General features: G+C 50.3%; 1 protein-coding gene across 4 annotated transcripts in view; it reads right to left on the reverse strand.

The window, feature by feature from the left end:
* LOC116955030 (uncharacterized) overlaps positions 1 to 26235 on the reverse strand; it is a 100308-nt gene extending 74073 nt beyond the window's left edge. For 3 of the 4 annotated variants that reach the window (XM_076052637.1, XM_076052634.1, XM_076052632.1), the window contains exon 1: positions 20885 to 21113. The gene's annotated coding sequence lies outside the window, so the exon portion shown is untranslated. Of the gene's footprint in view, positions 1 to 20884; positions 21114 to 26077 lie in introns of those variants that run through there. The other variant, XM_076052633.1, reaches the window with a different exon arrangement.

The raw sequence follows: 26235 nt of genomic DNA on the forward strand, positions 1-26235 counted from the left end.
AAACCCACACAAACTCACACAAAGCCACACACACAGAAACCCACACTCACTCACACACACCCACACTCACCCACTCACTCAAACCCACACAAACCCAAACCCACACTCACTCACTAAAACCCACACTCACTCAAACCCACACAAACTCACACAAACCCACACTCACACAAACTCACACAAACAACAACAACCGCCATTCGCCACTAAGTGGCGGTGACGTCACCACGACGCTTGTGCCAGGCTATGTGCACCCTGAGGCCACGTGAAGTGTCGAACGCCCGCTGGCAGGAGGTCACGGGGCAGACCCAGGTGCCACGGGTCGACTGACTGAGATGACTGGCTGATGCACCACCTGTGCCCCCTACTGTGCCAACCTGCTGTGCTTTAGCCACCCGGCGCTCAGCTCGTTGTTCTGAGCGTCGCTCCTCCGCCCTCCGTTGTTGTTTGAGGGCGACTACCTCCAACTGCCCAGTAGCATCCTTCACGAGCCTCCTCCACAGAGGCCGATCTTGACACCGCTGGTACCAGTCATCGGCAAGTCCACTCAGCTCCACGTCCTCCTGTACCACATCACTCCATCTCTTCTCTAGCCCGTGCCGCGCCCGCTTAGCCCCTCAATCCGGCCGAACAAAAGCTGTTTCGGCATGCGGTGGCTGGGCATGCGGGCTACATGACCCAGCCATCGCAGCCTTGCCCGCCGGAGGAGCTCACCGATGGGACCTTGCCCAGATCTTTCAAGGATTTGTGAGCTCCTCACACAATCCAGTCTGGTTAAACCCAGGATGGATCGTAGGCAGGTCAGCCTAAATGTTTCTAACCGGCGAAGATGTTGAATTAGGGGGGTCCACGTTTCGCAAGCGTAGAGAAGTGAGGGAATGACCGTGGCCGAGAAGACCTGAAGCTTAGTGCGGAGCGACAGACCAGGTAGCTTCCACACAGCGTTACGCAACCGATGAAAAGATATTGCCGCTCGACTGATTCGGAGTGAGACCTCTGCTGTTAAACTGGAGCCAGTCATAAGCACACTGCCCAGGTATGGGAATCTCTCCACTCTCTCCACAAACTGCCCCATCACCGATTGGGAGTTGTGGGGGTGGAGTGTCCGATGGTACAAAATACCCAGGCAGGTGCTTAGTTTTGGTGGGGCTGATGGTAAGGCCCCATCTCTTAGTTGCACGCTCCAGTCTCAGCAGCAGCGCACAAACCCACACTCACTCACACTCACTCACACACACCCACACTCACGCAAACCCACACTCACTCACACACACCCACACTCACATAAACTCACACTCACCCACTCACTCAAACCCACACTCACTCAAACCCACACAAACTCACACAAACCCACACACAAACTCACACAAACCACACTCACTCACACACACACAAACTCACACAAACCCAAACCCACACTCACTCACTCACTCAAACCCACACAAACTCACACAAACCCACACTCACACAAACCCACACTCACTCACACAAACTCACACAAACTCACACAAACCCAAACCCACACTCACTCACTCAAACCCACACTCACTCACTCAAACCCACACAAACTCACACAAACTCACTCACTCAAACTCAAATTCACACAAACTCACACGAACCCAAACCCACACTCACACAAACCCACACACACACTCACTCACACAAACTCACACAAACCCATACTCACACAAACCCAAACCCACACTCACTCACTCACACAAACTCACACAAACCCACACTCACACAAACCCAAACCCACACTCACTCACACAAACTCACACAAACCCACACTCACTCACTCACACAAACTCACACAAATCCAAACTCACACAAATCCAAACCCACACTCACACAAACCCAAACCCACACACATTCACTCACACAAACTCACAAACCCAAACCCACACTCACACAAACCCAAACCCACACACATTCACTCACACAAACTCACAAACCCAAACCCACACACATTCACTCACACAAACTCACAAACCCAAACCCAAACCCACACACATTCACTCACACAAACTCACAAACCCAAACCCACATTCACACAAACCCAAACCCACACACATTCACTCACACAAACTCACAAACCCAAACCCACACTCACACAAACCCAAACCCACACACACTCACTCACACAAACTCACACAAACCCAAACCCACACTCACTCACTTAAACCCACACAAGCCCAAACTCACGCAAACTCACACACAAAAACACACACAAACACAAACTCACACAAACACAAACTCACACAAACACAAACTCACGCAAACCCACACAAACACAAACTCACACAAACCCAAACCCCACAAACACAAACCCACACAAACACGAACTCATACAAACACAAACTGACACACACACAAACCCACACAAACACAAACTCACACAAACCCAAACCCACACAAACACAAACCCACACAAACACAAACTCACACAAACCCACACAAACACAAACCAACACAAACACAAACACACACAAACACAAACCCACACAAACCCAAACTCTCACAAACACAAACCCACACAAACACAAACCCACACAAACACAAACTCACACAAACACAAACTCACACAAACACAAACTCACACAAACACAAACTCACACACACACAAACACAAACTCACACAAACTCACACACACACACACAAACTCACACAAACACAAACTCACACACACACAAACCCACACAAACACAAACTCACACAAAGACAAACCCACACAAACCCAAACTCACAGAAGCCCGAACTCACACAAACACAAAGTCACACAAACACAAACTCACACACACACACACAAACTCACACACACAAACTCACCCAAACTCACACACACACACAAACTCACACAAACACAAACTCACACACACACAAACCCACACAAACAGAAACTCACACAAAGACAAACCCACACAAACCCAAACTCACAGAAGCCCGAACCCACACAAACCCAAACCCACACAAACACAAACTCACACAAACCCAAACCCACACAAACACAAACTCACACAAACACAAACTCACACAAACTCACACACACACAAATTCACACAAACTCACAGAAAACACAAACCCACACACACACAAACTCACACAAACTCACGCAAACACAAGCTCACACAAACACAAACCCACACACTAACACACACAAACTCACCCAAACACAAACTCACACACACACACAAACTCACACACACAAACTCACACACTCACAAACCCACACAAACACAAACTCACACACACACAAACCCACACAAACACAAATTCACACAAACACAAACCCACACAAACCCAAACTCACAGAAGCCCGAACCCACACAAACCCAAACCCACACAAACACAAACACAAAATCACACAAACACACACAAACACAAACTCACACAAACTCACACAAACACAAACTCACACAAACTCACACACACACAAACTCACACACACACAAACTCATACAAACACAAACTCACACAAACTCAAACTCACACAAACACAAACTCACACACAAACTCACACACACACAAACTCAAACAAACACAAACTCACACAAACACAAACTCACACAAACCCACACAAACACAAACTCTCACACACACACAAACTCTCACACACACAAACTCACACACACACACAAACTCTCACACACACAAACTCACACACACAAACTCACAAACACACAAACTCACGCACAAACACACACAAACACAAACTCACACAAACACAAACTCACACAAACACAAACTCACACAAACCCAAACCCACACAAACACAAACCCACACAAACACGAATTCATACAAACACAAACTGACACACACACAAACCCACACAAACACAAACTCACACACACACACAAACTCACACAAACCCACACAAACACAAACTCACACAAACCCAAACCCACACAAACACAAACCCACACAAACACAAACCCACACAAACACAAACCCACACAAACTCACACAAACCCAAACCCACACAAACACAAACTCACACAAACACAAACCCACACAAACACAAACTCACACAAACACAAACTCACACAAACACAAACCCACACAAACACAAACTCACACAAACACAAACTCACACACACACAAACTCACACAAACACAAACCCACACAAACACAAACCAACACAAACACAAACCCACACAAACACAAACCCACACAAACCCAAACTCACACAAACACAAACCCACACAAACACAAACCCACACAAACACAAACTCACACAAACCCAAACCCACACAAACACAAACTCACACAAACACAAACTCACACACACACACACAAACTCACACACAAACACAAACTCACACAAACTCACACACACACAAAATCACACACACACACAAACTCACACAAACACAAACTCACACACACAAACCCACACAAACACAAACTCACACAAAGACAAACCCACACAAACCCAAACTCACAGAAGCCCGAACTCACACAAACACAAACTCACACAAACACAAACTCACACACACACACAAACTCACACACACAAACACAAACTCACACAAACTCACACACACACACACACAAACTCACACAAACATAAACTCACACGCACAGAAACCCACACAAACAGAAACTCACACAAAGACAAACCCACACAAACCCGAACTCACAGAAGCCCGAACCCACACAAACCCAAACCCACACAAACACAAACTCACACAAACCCAAACCCACACAAACACAAACTCACACAAACTCACACACACACAAATTCACACACTCACACAAACTCACAGAAACACAAACCCACACACACACAAACTCACACAAACTCACGCAAACACAAGCTCACACAAACACAAACCCACACACACTAACACACACAAACTCACCCAAACACAAACTCACACACACACACACAAACTCACACACACAAACTCACACACTCACAAACCCACACAAACACAAAGTCACACACACACAAACCCACACAAACACAAACTCACACACACACAAACTCACACACACACAAACTCACACAAACTCAAACTCACACAAACACAAACTCAGACAAACACAAACCCACACAAACACAAACTCACACACAAACTCACACACACACAAACTCAAACAAACACAAACTCACACAAACACAAACTCACACAAACACAAACCCACACAAACACAAACTCTCACACACACAAACTCACACACACACAAACTCACAAACACACAAACTCACGCACAAACACACACAAACACAAACTCACACAAACACAAACTCACACAAACACAAACTCACACAAACCCAAACCCACACAAACACAAACCCACACAAACACGAACTCATACAAACACAAACTCACACACACACAAACCCACACAAACACAAACTCACACAAACCCAACCCCACACAAACACAAACCCACACAAACACAAACTCACACAAACCCAAACCCACACAAACACAAACCCACACAAACACAAACCCACACAAACACAAACCCACACAAACACAAACTCACACAAACCCAAACCCACACAAACACAAACTCACACAAACACAAACCCACACAAACACAAACTCACACAAACACAAACTCACACACACACACAAACTCACACACACACAAACACAAACCCACACAAACACAAACCCACACAAACACAAACCCACACAAACACAAACCAACACAAACACAAACCCACACAAACACAAACCCACACAAACCCAAACTCACACAAACACAAACCCACACAAACACAAACCCACACAAACACAAACCCACACAAACACAAACTCACACAAACCCAAACCCACACAAACACAAACTCACTCAAACACAAACAAACACAAACTCACACACACACACAAACTCACACACACACAAACACAAACTCACACAAACTCACACACACACACAAACTCACACAAACACAAACTCACACACACACAAACCCACACAAACACAAACTCACACAAAGACAAACCCACACAAACCCAAACTCACAGAAGCCCGAACTCACACAAACACAAACTCACACAAACACAAACTCACACACACACACAAACTCACACACACACAAACACAAACTCACACACACACAAACTCACACAAACACAAACTCACACACACACAAACCCACACAAACACAAACTCACACAAAGACAAACCCACACAAACCCAAACTCACAGAAGCCCGAACCCACACAAACCCAAACCCACACAAACACAAACTCACACAAACCCAAACCCACACAAACACAAACTCACACAAACACAAACTCACACATACAAATTCACACAAACTCACAGAAACACAAACCCACACACACACAAACTCACACAAACTCACGCAAACACAAGCTCACACAAACACAAACCCACACACACTAACACACACAAACTCACCCAAACACAAACTCACACACACACAAACTCACACACACAAACTCACACACTCACAAACCCACACAAACACAAACTCACACACACACAAACCCACACAAACCCACACAAACACAAATTCACACAAACCCACACAAACCCAAACTCACAGAAGCCCGAACCCACACAAACCCAAACCCACACAAACACAAACTCACACAAACACAAAATCACACAAACACACACAAACACAAACTCACACAAACTCACACAAACTCACACAAACTCACACACACACAAACTCACACAAACACAAACTCACACAAACACAAACTCACACAAACTCAAACTCACACAAACACAAACTCAGACAAACACAAACCCACACAAACACAAACTCACACACACACAAACTCACACACACACAAACTCACACAAACACAAACTCTCACACACACAAACTCTCACACACACAAACTCACACACACACACAAACTCACAAACACACAAACTCACGCACAAACACACACAAACACAAACTCACACAAACACAAACTCACACAAACACAAACTCACACAAACCCACACAAACCCACACAAACACAAACTCACACAAACCCACACAAACACAAACCCACGCAAACACAAACCCACACAAACACAAACCCACACAAACACAAACTCACACAAACCCAAACCCACACAAACACAAACTCACACAAACACAAACCCACACAAACACAAACTCACACAAACACAAACTCACACACACACACACACAAACTCACACACACACAAACACAAACCCACACAAACCCACACAAACACAAACCCACACAAACACAAACTCACACAAACCCAAACCCACACAAACACAAACTCACACAAACTCACACAAACACAAACTCACACACACACACAAACTCACACACACACAAACACAAACTCACACAAAATCACACACACACACAAACTCACACAAACACAAACTCACACACACACAAACCCACACAAACACTAACTCACACAAAGACAAACCCACACAAACCCAAACTCACAGAAGCCCGAACTCACACAAACACAAACTCACACAAACACAAACTCACACACACACACAAACTCACACAAACACAAACTCACACACACACACAAACTCACACAAACACAAACTCACACACACACAAACCCACACAAACACAAACTCACACAAAGACAAACCCACACAAACCCAAACTCACAGAAGCCCGAACCCACACAAACCCAAACCCACACAAACACAAACTCACACAAACCCAAACCCACACAAACTCACACAAACACAAACTCACACAAACTGACACACACAAATTCACACAAACTCACACAAACTCACAGAAACACAAACCCACACACACACAAACTCACACAAACTCACGCAAACACAAGCTCACACAAACACAAACCCACACACACTAACACACACAAACTCACCCAAACACAAACTCACACACACACACAAACTCACACACACAAACTCACACACTCACAAACCCACACAAACACAAACTCACACACACACAAACCCACACAAGCACAAATTCACACAAACACAAACCCACACAAACCCAAACTCACAGAAGCCCGAACTCACACAAACCCAAACCCACACAAACACAAACTCACACAAACACAAAATCACACAAACACACACAAACACAAACTCACACAAACTCACACAAACTCACACACACACAAACTCACACAAACACAAACTCACACAAACACAAACTCAGACAAACACAAACCCACACAAACACAAACTCACACACACACAAACTCACACACACACAAACTCAAACAAACAAACTCACACAAACACAAACTCACACAAACACAAACCCACACAAACACAAACTCACACAAACACAAACCCACACAAACAAACTCTCACACACACACAAACTCACACACACACAAACTCACAAACACACAAACACACAAACTCACGCACAAACACACAAACACAAACTCACACAAACACAAACTCACACAAACTCACACACAAACACAAACTCACACACAAACACAAACTCACACACAAACACAAACTCACACACAAACACAAACTAACACAAACACACACAAACTCACACAAACACAAACCCACACAAACACAAACTCACACAAACCCACACAAACTCACACAAACACACACAAACTCACACACACACAAACTCACACACACAAACCCACACAAACTCACAGACACAAACTCACACAAACACAAACTAACACAAACTCACACACACAAACTCACACAAACACAAACTAAAACAAACTCACACACAAACTCACACACTCACAAACCCACACAAACACAAACTCACACACACACAAACCCACACAAGCACAAATTCACACAAACACAAACCCACACAAACCCAAACTCACAGAAGCCCGAACTCACACAAACCCAAACCCACACAAACACAAACTCACACAAACACAAAATCACACAAACACACACAAACACAAACTCACACAAACTCACACAAACACAAACTCACACAAACTCACACACACACAAACTCACACAAACACAAACTCACACAAACACAAACTCAGACAAACACAAACCCACACAAACACAAACCCACACAAACACAAACTCACACACACACAAACTCACACACACACAAACTCACACAAACACAAACCCACACAAACACAAACTCTCACACACACAAACTCTCACACACACAAACTCACACACACACACAAACTCACAAACACACAAACTCACGCACAAACACACACAAACACAAACTCACACAAACACAAACTCACACAAACCCAAACCCACACAAACACAAACCCACACAAACACAAACTCACACAAACCCACACAAACACAAACCCACGCAAACACAAACCCACACAAACACAAACCCACACAAACACAAACTCACACAAACCCAAACCCACACAAACACAAACTCACACAAACACAAACCCACACAAACACAAACTCACACAAACACAAACTCTCACACACACACACACACAAACTCACACACACACAAACACAAACCCACACAAAATCACACACACACACAAACTCACACAAACACAAACTCACACACACACAAACCCACACAAACACTAACTCACACAAAGACAAACCCACACAAACCCAAACTCACAGAATCCCGAACTCACACAAATACAAACTCACACAAACACAAACTCACACACACACACAAACTCACACAAACACAAACTCACACACACACACAAACTCACACAAACACAAACTCACACACACACAAACCCACACAAACACAAACTCACACAAAGACAAACCCACACAAACCCAAACTCACAGAAGCCCGAACCCACACAAACCCAAACCCACACAAACACAAACTCACACAAACCCAAACCCACACAAACTCACACAAACACAAACTCACACAAACTGACACACACAAATTCACACAAACTCACACAAACTCACAGAAACACAAACCCACACACACACAAACTCACACAAACTCACGCAAACACAAGCTCACACAAACACAAACCCACACACACTAACACACACAAACTCACCCAAACACAAACTCACACACACACACAAACTCACACACTCACAAACCCACACAAACACAAACTCACACACACACAAACCCACACAAGCACAAATTCACACAAACACAAACCCACACAAACCCAAACTCACAGAAGCCCGAACTCACACAAACCCAAACCCACACAAACACAAACTCACACAAACACAAAATCACACAAACACACACAAACACAAACTCACACAAACTCACACAAACACAAACTCACACAAACTCACACACACACAAACTCACACAAACACAAACTCACACAAACACAAACTCAGACAAACACAAACCCACACAAACACAAACTCACACACACACAAACTCACACACACACAAACTCAAATAAACAAACTCACACAAACACAAACTCACACAAACACAAACCCACACAAACACAAACTCACACAAACACAAACCCACACAAACAAACTCTCACACACACACAAACTCACACACACACAAACTCACAAACACACAAACTCACGCACAAACACACAAACTCACGCACAAACACACACAAACACAAACTCACACAAACACAAACTCACACAAATTCACACACAAACACAAACTCACACACAAACACAAACTCACACACAAACACAAACTCACACACAAACACAAACTCACACAAACACACACAAACTCACACAAACACAAACCCACACAAACACAAACTCACACAAACCCACACAAACTCACACAAACACACACAAACTCACACACACACAAACTCACACACACAAACCCACACAAACTCACAGACACAAACTCACACAAACACAAACTAACACAAACTCACACACACAAACTCACACAAACACAAACTAAAACAAACTCACACACAAACTCACACAAACACAAACCCACACAAACACAAACTCACACCCACACACAAACACAAACTCACACAAACACAAACTCACACAAACTCACACAAACACAAACCCACACTCACACAAACTCACACAAACACAAACCCACACTCACACAAACACACACACAAACTCACACAAACACAAACTCACACAAACACAAACTAAAACAAACTCACACACAAACTCACACAAACACAAACTCACACAAACTCACACAAACACAAACTCACACAAACACAAACTCACACACACACACAAACTCACACAAACAAAAACTCACACACACACAAACACACAAACTCACACAAACCCACACAAACTCACACACAAACCCACACAAACTCACACACAAACTCACACAAACTCACACACAAACACACACAAACACAAACTCACACAAACTCACACAAACACAAACTCACACAAACTCACGCACACAAACTCACACAAACACAAGCTCACACAAACACAAACTCAGACAAACACAAACCCACACAAACACAAACTCACACACACACAAACTCACACACACACAAACTCAAACAAACACACTCACACAAACACAAACTCACACAAACACAAACCCACACAAACAAACTCTCACACACACACAAACTCACACACACACAAACTCACAAACACACAAACTCACGCACAAACACACAAACTCACGCACAAACACACACAAACACAAACTCACACAAACACAAACTCACACAAACTCACACACAAACACAAACTCACACACAAACACAAACTCACACACAAACACAAACTCACACACAAACACAAACTCACACACAAACACAAACTCACACAAACACACACAAACTCACACAAACACAAACCCACACAAACGCAAACTCACACACACACAAACTCACACACACAAACCCACACAAACTCACAGACACAAACTCACACAAACACAAACTAACACAAACTCACACACACAAACTCACACAAACACAAACTAAAACAAACTCACACACAAACTCACACAAACACAAACCCACACAAACACAAACTCACACCCACACACAAACACAAACTCACACAAACACAAACTCACACAAACTCACACAAACACAAACCCACACTCACACAAACTCACACAAACACAAACCCACACTCACACAAACACACACACAAACTCACACAAACACAAACCCACACTCACACAAACACAAACTCACACAAACTCACACAAACACAAACTCACACACACACACAAACTCACACAAACAAAAACTCACACACACACAAACACACAAACTCACACAAACCCACACAAACTCACACACAAACCCACACAAACTCACACACAAACTCACACAAACTCACACACACACAAACACAAACTCACACAAACACAAACTCACGCACACAAACCCACACAAACTCACACAAACCCACGCAAAATCACACACAACTCACACAACCTCACACAAACTCACACACAAACTCACACACAAACACAAACTCACACAAACACAAACTCACACAAACACAAACTCACACAAACACAAACTCACACAAACACAAACTCACACACACACAAACACACACAAACCCACAAAAACACAAACTCACACAAACACAAACTCACACAAACACAAACTCACACAAACAGAAACCCACACAAACTCACACAAACACAAACTCACACAAACACAAACCCACACAAACACAAACTCACACAAACTCACACACACACACAAACTCACACACAAACTCACACAAACACAAACTCACACACAAACCCACAGAAACACAAACCCACACAAACACAAATCCACACACACACAAACTCACACAAACTCACACAAACACACTAACACAAACACACTAACACACACACAAACTCACACACACTAACACACAAACACACACTAACTCACACACACAAACTCACACAAAACACACACACTAACTCACACTAACTCACACTAACACACACAAACACACACTAACTCACACGAACACAAACACTAACTCACACTCTCTCCCCCTCCCCTCGTCTGGTTCTAGACGGAAACAGGTGCCAGGAACCCAACACCACGTGACACACACACAGAGAGAGTGTCACACACACAGAGTGTCACACACACAGAGTGTCACACAGAGAGTGTCACACACACAGAGAGTGTCACACACACACAGAGAGTGTCACACACAGAGAGTGTCACACAGAGAGTGTCACACAGAGTGTGTCACACACAGAGAGAGTGTCACACAGAGAGTGTCACACAGAGAGTGCCACAGAGAGTATCACACAGAGAGTGTCACAGAGAGTGTCACACAGAGAGTGTCACACACACAGAGAGTGTCACACACAGAGAGTGTTACACAGAGAGAGTGTCACACAGAAAGAGTGTCACACACACAGAGTGTCACACACAGAGAGAGTGTCACACAGAGAGAGTGTCACACACAGAGAGTGTCACACACAGAGTGTTACACACACAGACAGTGTCACACACAGAGTGTCACACACAGAGAGTGTCACACACACAGAGTGTTACACAGAGAGAGTGTCACACAGAAAGAGTGTCACACACACAGAGAGTGTCACACACACATAGTGTCACATAGAGAGTGTCACACACACAGAGTGTCACACAGAGAGTGTCACACACACAGAGTGTCACACAGAGAGTGTCACACAGAGAGTGTCACACACAGAGAGTGTCACACAGAGAGTGTCACACACAGAGAGAGTGTCACACGCACAGAAAGTCACACACAGAGAGTGTCACACAGAGTGTCACACACACAGAGAGTGTCACACAGAGAGTGTCACACAGAGAGAGTGTCACACACAGAGAGTGTCACACACAGAGAGTGTCACACACAGAGTGTTACACACACAGATAGTGTCACACACAGAGAGTGTCACACACACAGAGTGTTACACAGAGAGAGTGTCACACAGAAAGAGTGTCACACACACAGAGAGTGTCACACACACATAGTGTCACATAGAGAGTGTCACACACACAGAGTGTCACACAGAGAGTGTCACACACACAGAGTGTCACACAGAGAGTGTCACACAGAGAGTGTCACACATACAGAGAGTGTCACACACAGAGAGTGTCACACACAGAGAGTGTCACACAGAGAGTGTCACACACAGAGAGAGTGTCACACGCACAGAAAGTCACACACAGAGAGTGTCACACAGAGAGTGTCACACACACAGAGAGTGTCACACAGAGAGTGTCACACAGAGAGTGTCACACAGAGAGAGTGTCACACAGAGAGTGTCACACACAGAGAGTGTGTCACACACAGAGAGTGTCACACAGGGAGTGTCACACACAGAGCGTGTCACACAGAGAATGTCACAGAGAGAGTGTCACACACACAGAGAGTGTCACACACACAGAGAGTGTCACACAGAGAGTGTCACACAGAGAGTGTCACACAGAGAGAGTGTCACACAGAGAGTGTCACACACAGAGAGTGTCACACAGAGAGAGTGTCACACAGAGAGAGTGTCACACACAGTGTCACACACAGAGAGTGTCACACAGAGAGAGTGTCACACAGAGAGAGTGTCACACACACAGAGTGTCACACAGAGAGAGTGTCACACACACAGAGTGTCACACAGAGAGAGTGTCACACAGAGAGAGTGTCACACACACAGCGAGTGTCACACAGAGAGAGCGTCACACACAGAGTGTCACACAGAGAGTGTCACACAGAGAGAGTGTCACACACAGAGAGTGTGTCACACACAGAGAGTGTCACACAGAGAGAGTGTCACACAGAGAGAGTGTCACACAGAGAGAGTGTCACACACACAGAGAGTGTCACACACACAGAGAGTGTCACACAGAGTGTCACTCACAGAGAGTGTCACACACACAGTGGCACACACACACAGAGAGAGTGTCACACAGAGAGAGTGTCACACAGAGAGTGTCACACACAGAGAGTGTCACACAGAGAGAGTGTCACACAGAGAGAGTGTCACACACACAGAGTGTCAGACACAGAGTGTCACACAAAGAGAGTGTCACACACACAGAGAGTGTCACACACACAGAGAGTGTCACACACTCAGAGAGTGTCACACAGAGTGTCACTCACAGAGAGTGTCACACACACAGTGTCACACACACAGAGAGAGTGTCACACACACAGAGAGTGTCACACAGAGAGAGTGTCACACACACAGAGTGTCACACAGAGAGAGTGTCACACAGAGAGAGTGTCACACACACAGCGAGTGTCACACAGAGAGAGCGTCACACACAGAGTGTCACACACAGAGAGTGTCACACAGAGAGTGTCACACACAGAGAGAGTGTCACACGCACAGAAAGTCACACACAGAGAGTGTCACACAGAGTGTCACACACACAGAGAGTGTCACACAGAGAGTGTCACACAGAGAGAGTGTCACACACAGAGAGTGTCACACAGAGAGTGTCACACACAGAGAGTGTCACACACAGAGAGTGTCACACACAGAGTGTTACACACACAGATAGTGTCACACACAGAGAGTGTCACACACACAGAGTGTTACACAGAGAGAGTGTCACACAGAAAGAGTGTCACACACACAGAGAGTGTCACACACACATAGTGTCACATAGAGAGTGTCACACACACAGAGTGTCACACAGAGAGTGTCACACACACAGAGTGTCACACAGAGAGTGTCACACAGAGAGTGTCACACACACAGAGAGTGTCACACACAGAGAGTGTCACACACAGAGAGTGTCACACAGAGAGTGTCACACACAGAGAGAGTGTCACACGCACAGAAAGTCACACACAGAGAGTGTCACACAGAGAGTGTCACACACACAGAGAGTGTCACACAGAGAGTGTCACACAGAGAGTGTGTCACACACAGAGAGTGTGTCACACACAGAGAGTGTCACACAGGGAGTGTCACACACAGCGTGTCACACAGAGAATGTCACAGAGAGAGTGTCACACACAGAGAGAGTGTCACACACACAGAGAGTGTCACACAGAGAGTGTCACACAGAGAGAGTGTCACACAGAGAGTGTCACACACAGAGAGTGTCACACAGAGAGAGTGTCACACAGAGAGAGTGTCACACACAGTGTCACACACAGAGAGTGTCACACAGAGAGAGTGTCACACACACAGAGTGTCACACAGAGAGAGTGTCACACACACAGAGTGTCACACAGAGAGAGTGTCACACAGAGAGAGTGTCACACACACAGCGAGTGTCACACAGAGAGAGCGTCACACACAGAGTGTCACACAGAGAGTGTCACACAGAGAGAGTGTCACACACAGAGAGTGTGTCACACACAGAGAGTGTCACACAGAGAGAGTGTCACACAGAGAGAGTGTCACACACACAGAGAGTGTCACACACACAGAGAGTGTCACACAGAGTGTCACTCACAGAGAGTGTCACACACACAGTGGCACACACACACAGAGAGAGTGTCACACAGAGAGAGTGTCACACAGAGAGTGTCACACACAGAGAGTGTCACACAGAGAGAGTGTCACACAGAGAGAGTGTCACACAGAGAGAGTGTCACACACACAGAGTGTCAGACACAGAGTGTCACACAGAGAGAGTGTCACACACACAGAGAGTGTCACACACACAGAGAGTGTCACACACTCAGAGAGTGTCACACAGAGTGTCACTCACAGAGAGTGTCACACACACAGTGTCACACACACAGAGAGAGTGTCACACACACAGAGAGTGTCACACAGAGAGAGTGTCACACACAGAGTGTCACACACAGAGTGTCACACACAGAGAGAGTGTCACACAGAGTGTCACACACACAGAGTGTCACACAGAGAGAGAGAGAGAGTCACACAGTGTCACACAGAGAGTCTCGCACACAGAGAGAGTGTCACACAGAGAGAGTGTCACAGAGAGAGAGTGTCACACAGAGAGTCTCACACACAGAGAGAGTGTCACACACACAGAGAGAGTGTCACACAGAGAGTGTCACACACAGAGTGTCACACACACAGAGAATCACACAGAGAGAGTGTCACACAGAGAGAGTGTCACACACAGAGTGTCACACACAGAGAGAGTGTCACACAGAGAGAGTGTCACACACAGAGAATGTCACACACAGAGTGTCACACACAGAGAGTGTCACACAGAGAGAGTGTCACACAGAGTGTCACACAGAGAGAGTCACACACAGAGAGAGTGTCACACACAGAGTGTCACACAGAGAGAGTGTCACACAGAGAGTGTCACACACACAGAGTGTCACACACAGAGTGTCACACACAGAGAGTGTCACACAGAGAGAGTGTCACACAGAGTGTCACACAGAGAGAGTCACACACAGAGAGAGTGTCACACACAGAGTGTCACACACAGAGAGAGTGTCACACACACAGAGAGTGTCACAGAGAGAGAGTGTCACACAGAGAGAGAGTGTCACATACACAGAGAGTGTCACACAGAGATTGTCACACAGTGTCACACACAGAGAGAGTGTCACACACAGAGAGAGAGTGTCACACACACAGAGTGTCACACAGAGAGAGTGTGTAAGGGTCAATGTGTGTGCGTGTAGGGAGCGGTGGCGCAGTGGTTAGCGCACTCCGCTACGAAACCGGCGACCCGAGGTCCAATCCCGCTCCGACCAACACTGAGGCACTCCTGGGTCTCCCCTAAGGTCGACTCAGCCTCAAATGAGTACCTGGTGCAGTGTGGAGTAAACATCGCCACTGGGGAGACAAAGGCGGCCAGTCGCGGTACTGGCCACCCACCCCCTCGTGTGCAGTGGTGGCCTTCATAGGTGCTCGCTAACAGCACTTGCCCCTACAGTCTGTACAGGCTACACGGGGGAGCTGTGTTTGTGTCTTTGTGTGCATTGGGTTGGGAGCGTCATACCCCCTCGCGGGGGGGGGGGGGGCATCGGTCAGGGCTCTGTGCATTCAGCGGGTGCAACGTGCGTCACATGGGGAAGTTCTCGGTGTGGGTGGGTGAGTGAGTGGGTGGGTGAATCGGCGAGTGAGTGGGTGGGTGAGTGGGTGAGTGGGTGGGTGGGTGAGTGGGCGAGTGGGTGAGTGAGTGGGTGGGTGAGTGGGCGAGTGGGTGAGTGAGTGGGTGGGTGAGTGAGTGGGTGGGTGGGTGAATGGGTGAGTGGGTGGGTGGGTGAGTGAGTGGGTGGGTGAATGGGTGGGTGAGTGGGTGAGTGAGTGGGTGGGTGAGTAAGTGAGTGAGTGAGTGGGTGGGTGAGCGGGTGGGTGAGTGAGTGGGTGGGTGAGTGGGCGAGTGGGTGGGTGAGTGAGTGGGTGAGTGAGTGAGTGGGTGGGTGAGTGGGTGAGTGGGTGGGTGGGTGAGTGGGTGGGTGGATGAGTGAGTGGGTGAGTGACTGGGTGAGTGGGTGGGTGTGTGGGTGAGTGAGTGGGTGAGTGGGTGGGTGAGTGAGTGGGTGAGTGAGTGGGTGGGTGAGTGGGTGAGTGAGTGAGTGGGTGAGTGGGTGGGTGAGTGGGTGGGTGGGTGAGTGGGTGGGTGAGTGGGTGAGTGGGTGGGTGAGTGAGTCGGGGGTGGGTGAGTGGGTGAATGGGTGAGTGAGTGGGTGTGTGAGAGTGAGTGAGTGGGTGGATGAGTGAGTGGGTGAGTGAGTGGGTGAGTGAGTGGGCAGGTGAGTGGGCGGGTGGGCGAGTGAATCGGTGGGTGAGGGGGTGAGTGAGTCGGTGGGTGGATGAGTGAGGGGACGAATAATTAAGTTAGTGTATAGGTGAATGGTTCCTCCTGAATTAATCCAAACATTAAACCCCGTGCAGCCTTTAACAACTGGTAGCGAGCACTTATTAAGGCCGGAACGGCGTACTTAGGGGTGGTGTGGCCAACAGCACGCCCGACTTAGCTTCGTCTCCCCACAATACTATTGTTTAAATACTAGAGCAGGTACTTCTTTTCTTAAGGCGACGTAGCGGAGGTCCGGCACCAGTTCAAATATTCGCCACTGTTATTTCGTCGCGAGAGGGAATCGAACTCGGCTTGGCCGAGTTCCGAGGGCATTGCAGCACCGAACGCTCAATCCCCTAAACACACAACCATGCATCCGCTTATGGGGAGCGGTGGCGCAGTGGTTAGCACACTGCACGACGAACCTGGCGACCCGCGTTCGATTCCTGTCCATGCCTAACGTCAGCGGCGAGCAATATTCATCATTTGTAATGGGCGTCCCCTAGGTCGACTGAGCCTTAAATCAGGACCTGGTGCGGTGAGTAAAACTTCGTCACTGGGGAGACAAAGGCGACCGAGCGTTGTGTGGCACCCCCCTACTCACTGACAGCACTTACTGCAACAGCGTGTGTGGAGGGGGGGGGGCTACACGGGGGATGTGTGTGTGACACGTGCCACGTGTGACACGTGCCACGTGTGACACGTGCCACGTGTGACACGTGCCACGTGTGACACGTGCCACGTGTGACACGTGCCACGTGTGACACGTGTGTGTGTGACACGTGCCACGTGTGTGTGTGTGACACGTGACACGTGTGTGTGTGTGACACGTGCCACGTGTGTGTGTGTGTGACACGTGCCACGTGTGTGTGTGTGTGACACGTGCCACGTGTGTGTGTGACACGTGCCGCGTGTCACGTGTGTGTGTGTGACACGTGCCGCGTGTGTGTGTGTGTGTGACACGTGCCGCGTGTGTGTGTGACACGTGACACGTGTGTGTGTGTGACACGTGACGTGTGTGTGACACGTGACGTGTGTGTGACACGTGACGTGTGTGTGACACGTGACGTGTGTGTGACACGTGACGTGTGTGTGACACGTGACGTGTGTGTGTGACACGTGACGTGTGTGTGTGACACGTGACGTGTGTGTGTGACACGTGCCACGTGTGTGTGTGACACGTGCCACGTGTGTGTGTGACACGTGCCACGTGTGTGTGACACGTGACACGTGTGTGTGTGTGACACGTGACACGTGTGTGTGTGACACGTGACACGTGTGTGTGTGACGCGTGACACGTGTGTGTGTGTGTGACGCGTGACACGTGTGTGTGTGTGACGCGTGCCACGTGTGTGTGTGTGACGCGTGACACGTGTGTGTGTGACGCGTGACACGTGTGTGTGTGCCACGTGTGTGTGTGCCACGTGTGTGTGTGCCACGTGTGTGTGTGCCACGTCTGTGTGTGCCACGTGTGTGTGTGTCACGTGTGTGATAACTCAGCGAATTGAGCACAGCAACCACAGCCAGCATCATACCAGCAGTGTCACCACCATCACTCCCAATATAACCATCAGCAGTGGCATCTCCCCCCCCCCACACACACAGAGGAGTGCTTCCATTAGGGCCCCCCCCCCCCCTAATCAGCCAAGGTCCAATCACCACCAGCACCATCAGCAGAATGAACATCACCGCCATCATCACCACCACCACAATCACCACCACCAAGCCGCACCATTAAGCTGCCAATACTCTAAGCAGCATCAGTGACATCATCCCCGCACCACTCACACCAGGATTACCACCACCACCACCCCCCCACCACTACCACTCCTCTCTACATCATCACCACCCCTCTCTACATCACCATCACCACTCCTATCTACATCATCACCACCACCCCTCTCTACACCACCACCACCCCTCTCTACATCACCACCACCACTCCTCTCTACACCACCACCACCCCTCTCTACACCACCACCATCCCTCTCTACATCACCATCACCACCCCTCTCTACATCACCATCATCACCACCACCCCTCTCTACATCACCATCAGCACCCCTCTCTACATCACCATCACCACCACCCCTCTCTACATCACCACCACCCCTTTCTACACCATCACCACCCCTCTCTACACCACCATCACCACCCCTCTCTACATCATCACCATCACCACCCCTCTCTACATCATCACCATCACCACCCCACGCCACCATTCCTCTCTACATCACCACCACCACCCACATACGCCACCAGCCCTCTCTACATCAGCACCACCACCAGGAGGCCCCAGTCGCCACGGACCCCTCCCTAACGCGCTGGGTACCTGCTGCTTGGCCTTGCGAGTAGCTTCCCATGCGGGTGAGGGCACAGGGGGGGGGGGGGGGCCTTAGAGGGGGCACAGGCCCCGGCTTCCCCGAGCCGGCTGTCCTCCTCCTCTGCTTCCCGGCGTCTCCCCCAAACCCCCTGCTCCTATCTCTCACTCACTGCTGCTGCTGCTCAATTCCCTACTGCACAAGCGCACACCGCGTCGCCTATGCGCGCTGCGGATTGTGGAGCCGGGCCCACGTGGCTTGTTTAAAGGGACTCAGCCGGCCACGTGGCGCCAGCATCACCGCCGCCACCACCATCATCATCATCGCCGCCACCACCGCCACCACCACCATCATCATCAGCTGGATGATGGCATCGCCAAGTGGTCATCATCATCAGCCATGGGTCTATTCACTGCTGGATGATGGCATCGCCAAGTCGTCATCATCATCATCAGCCATGGGTCTTTTCATTGCTGGATGATGGCATCGCCAAGTGGTCATCATCATCAGCCATGGGTTTATTCACTGCTGGATGATGGAATCTATAAGTCATCATCATCATCAGCCATGGGTTTATTCACTGCTGGATGATGGAATCTATAAGTCATCATCATCATCAGCCATGAGTTTATTCACTGCTGGATGATGGCATCGCCAAGTGGTCATCATCATCAGCAGCCATGGGTTTATTCACTGCTGGGTTGAATGCAATTTGTCTGAGACGATTTTCGTTACTTGTCATCCCATTGAGCAGCGCCTATACACGAGCGGCGTCAACAGAATGTGGCCGAGCCGCACGATAAACCCCAGGCAGTTCGTTATATATCGAACACCGATGATTCACGTTTGTGCAATTATTTTCTATATATATTTTTTACAATTTCCGATGCGAACAAGCAGTTTGTTGTTTTGGTTGTTTTTGCCTCCGATTTTGCTATTCGCTTCATTGCCGTGCATGGTCGAGTCGGTGACCCGCGGGGGTCGCTCTTGGAGTAAAAGAGAACTGGGCCCGGCCTTTTTGGAGTTCTCTCTCTCACCTGGTGCGAACACAACGGGCGTCGAGGTGAACTCGGCGGGCTTCCAGACCTCGCCACTGCCCTGCAGGGTTGCACTACAAGTTCCGTGCATATAGGATCGCCTCTTCTTCACCCCCCCCCACGGGCAGACACAAAGACAAAGATCCCCCGTGTAGCCTTAACAGACTGTAGGGGCAAGTGCTGTTAGCGAGCACCTGTGAAGGCCGGGGGTGGGTGGCCGGCACCAAAGTGGCGATGTTCACACACCGCACCGGGTACTCATTTGAGGCGGAGTCGACCTAGGGGAGGCCCGGCACCGGTTTAGATAATCGTCACGGGGTGTTGGCTGTAAGCGGGGAATCGCTGTCCGGTTCGCCGGGGTTCGTGGCGCAGCGCAGGGCGCTGACCGCTCCCACGACACGGCCGGGTGGACAAGGAGGACACACGGACAGACAGAGCGAGTGCAGCAGCAGCAGCTGCTGCTGCGTGAACGTCCCACGCAGGGGAGAGGAGGAGGAGTGGTCACCTCCCTCCTCCTGCCGGTTACCGCCGCGACCTTCACGGCGCCTCCCTGCCCCGGGGCCGGGGAGCGCGCGAGAGAGCTCCCTCTGCTAGCCAGCCGCCGCCACCACCATCCGCGCGTGGTGGTGGTTGTGGTGGTGTCTGGGTGGGTGCGCAGCGGTGGTTGGGTGGCAATAGCTGTGTGGTTGTGGTGGTGTCTGGGTATTGGCGGTGGAAGGTGGCTTTCAGAGTGGTGGTTTGCGCAGCGGTGGTTGGGTGGCAGTAGCTGCGTGGTTGGTGGCTGAGTGATGGTGGTGTGGTCGCGGTGGCTGGGTCGTGGTGGCTGGCTGTTGACAGCTGGGTGGTGGTGCTTGGGCGTGGTGGTGGCGGCTGGGCGTGGTGGTGGCGGCTGTGGTTCAAGGCTTGGCAGGCACAGAGCTCCCTCAATGTCCCAGTTTGAACCCTTGGGAGAGAGGACCGCTGGGTTCATAGAGCCGGCGTCCCGGTGTTCCCGTGTTCTGACCTCGTGCTGAACTGCGATCATGGGCAGTGGCTCGCGAGCGACTGGGTGGGGCTAACGAGCGAGTGGGTGGGGCTAGTGAGTGGGTGGGGCTAGCGAGTGGGTGGGGCTAGCGAGTGGGTGGGGCTAGCGAGCGAGTGGGTGGGGCTAGCGAGCGACTCGGTGGGGCTAGCGAGCGACTGGGTAGGGCTAGCAAGCGACTGGGTGAGGCTAGCGAGAGACTGGGTGGGGCTAGCGAGAGACTGGGTGGGGCTAGCGAGAGACTGGGTGGGGCTAGCGAGTGGGTGGGGCTAGCGAGCGCCTGGGTGGGGCTAGCAAGCGACTGGGTGGGGCTAGCGAGAGACTGGGTGGGGCTAGCGAGCGACTGGGTAGGGCTAGCAAGCGACTGGGTGGGGCTAGCGAGAGACTGGGTGGGGCTAGCAAGCGACTGGGTGGGGCTAGCGAGAGACTGGGTGGGGCTAGCGAGTGGGTGGGGCTAGGGAGCGCCTGGGTGGGGCTAGCGAGCGACTGGGTGGGGCGAGCGAGTGGGTGGGGCTAGCGAGCGAGTGGGGCTAGCGAGCAACTGGGTGGGGCTAGTGAGCGACTGGGTGGGGCTAGCGAGCGAGTGGGTGGGGCTAGCGAGAGACTGGGTGGGGCTAGCGAGCGAGTGGGTGGGGCTATCGAGCGACTTGGTGGGGCTAGCGAGCGAGTGGGTGGGGCTAGCTAGCGAGTGGGGCGAGCGAGTGAGTGGGTGGGGCTAGCGAGCGGGTGGGCGGGGGCTATGCAGAAGTGGGCGGGGGCTACGCAGAAGTGAGCTGTGTGGATGGAGGCGTTGCCGGCTCGCCACGTGCCGCCAGTTCAGCCTCGCAGACCACGTGGTATAAATTCAGATGACCTCACAGATCGGCGGAACTCCCAATGCCCAAAATGAGCTGCGAGCACATGGCAAACGCAGTATAGCAAGTGGGTTTCGTGAATCCATCCGTGCGGGGCCGGGTGGAAAGGGAGGGGGGAGTAAGGGGTAAAAATTGTCTCCGCCCCCCATCCCTTCCTCGTGTGTGACGGCTATCCTCCTAACACTTTCTCACGCGACGTGAAAACCGCTCACGATTTGAGAAGGAATCCTCTTGCCCCATGTCCAACGATGCAAGACCCCCCCCCCCCGCCTGCCGCCCCCCCCTCTCGCCAAACCTCTGGGAACTCGGAAGGCTTTCCCGTAAAGATGAATAACATTACCAACCCACACCACCACCAACCCACTACTACCACCACCACCACCATTCCTGCTCGTGCAGCAGAATCGTAGTGCGCTTGGGAGAAAAATCAACCCGCTGTGTGAGCCCCAAACCCCCACGCACGCGCGTCGGATCTCGCAAGCCAAGCAGGTTTCAAGCCTGGAGAGAGCTCAGCTGGGCTCGGGAGGTGTCGTTATCGGCTGCCGCCGCCGCCGCTGCTACAATGGGTGGCAGCCGATTGAGGACTGGTGCAGCGAAAACGCCCCTTGTTGTACTGCACTCCTACGCTCTCCCGCCCCCGGCCACCGGATGAACCCGCAAGCGAACCGGCTTGGCAGGGGTTACAAAGACAAAGGTCACCCGGAGTATAGCCTCGACAGACTGCTGGGGCAAGTGCTGTTCGCGAGTAGCGCGTGTGGAGGTCGGCACGGCGCACGAGAGGGTGGGGGGTGGGGGTGGTGGGGGGTGGTGGGTGGTGAGGGGGGGTAGTGGGAGGGGAGTGGTGGGTGGGGGTGGGGGTGGTGGGAGGGGGTGGGGAGTGGTGGGTGGGGGGTGGTGGGAGGGGGTGGGGGGAGGGGGTGGTGGGAGGGGGTGGTGGGAGGGGGTGGGGAGTGGTGGGTGGGGGGTGGTGGGAGGGGAGGGGGTGGGGGGAGGGGGTGGTGGGAGGGGGTGGTGGGAGGGGGTGGGGAGTGGTGGGAGGGGGTGGGGGGAGGGGGTGGGGGGTGGTGGGAGGGGGTGGTGGGAGGGGGTGGGGGGTGTCTCAGCGCTACCCAAGGGGTCACGGGCACACGGGGACTGCACGCAGCACCGGCGTGGGGCGAAGAGGCCCTCATCCAGCAGTGCATGGGCAGTGCATGGGCAGTGCACTGTATTAATAATGACTACTACGACTTCACTGTCGTAGTGGTATGTGGCCCTGTACACTCTCCCACACGTCCACGCCCTCCCCTCCCACCACCACCGCCTCCTCTTCCAGACACTGCCAGCAAACTCCCTGCACAGTGAACAGAGGGCGTGGGGGAGGCGGACAGAGCCTTCAGTCAAGACACTGAAGCATGGAAGGAGAAGGAGGGAAGCTGTGGGTTCGGCTTGTGGTGAACGAGTCGAGCTGAGCGAGAGCAGAGAAGGCGGCTCAAGTGGGGGGGGGGGGGGGGGGGAATAAGAAAGTAGTCAGGGCGCAGCTACGCGCAGGGACGGGATGGAAGGTGATACCGGGAGATGGCAGAACCGCTCGTGGAAGAAGAAAAAAAACGCCCTTTGTCTAAAGCAGTGGTTCCTCACGTTGTGAAACCTGTGGAGCACTGCCACTCACTGCCACCCGCCTTGCCGCGTGATGGAGTCATCAGCAGCAGCAGCCCAACTCTCTTCTCGCCCCCTTCACTGGAACAAACTCCCTCCCCTCCCTCCCCTCCTTCCCCATGAAGCGGTCATCTCCGCTCACTAAAGTTTCCGCTCCTCACTCAAGACTCACTTCTTGTTACCCTGAGCTAACCCCCACGACACCCCTCCCCAAGCCCCCCCCCCCCTTAATCTCCCCATCATAACCACCACCGACCGCTACTGCTCCTTCTTCGTATTCTCATGACACGGCTATCACTCATTGACCCCATGCATTCATTCATTGACCCCATGCATTCATTCATTAACCCCATGCATTCATTCATTAACCCCATGCATTCATTCATGCAATCGTCATTTACTGTCATCAATGTCGCTTTCACCGAATTCACGCAACCATCACAGATTCTCGTCCCCGCATCGCTTCCTCTCACCGATGCCACTCACCTCACCACCACCATTATTATCACGACATTCGCACGTCGCGCTGTTGTTAACTCTTTGTAAGTTAAGGATCTCCAATGTCGAGGTCTCAGATGGCCACGAGAGAGAGTGGAGGGGGGGGCTTCAGGAGGGAGCCGCGCGCGTAGCCTGCCCTCTCTCCTCCCTTCTTACCTCCCTCCCCTCCCTCCGTCCACAACCGAAGCAGCGCAGAGCACAGCCGCCATCGCCGTGACCTCTCTCCTCTCTCGGGGCGGCTGCCGTGGACCGCCAACCACGTGGGCCGGTTTGGGGGGGTGGGGGTTGCCAAACGCGTGACGTGCAGCGTGGCC

This window comes from Petromyzon marinus, chromosome 57, assembly GCF_048934315.1.
Source record: "Petromyzon marinus isolate PM22_M1 ecotype Great Lakes invasive population chromosome 57, UKy_Petmar_22M1.pri1.0, whole genome shotgun sequence".
Classification (NCBI taxonomy): Eukaryota; Metazoa; Chordata; class Hyperoartia; order Petromyzontiformes; family Petromyzontidae; genus Petromyzon; species Petromyzon marinus.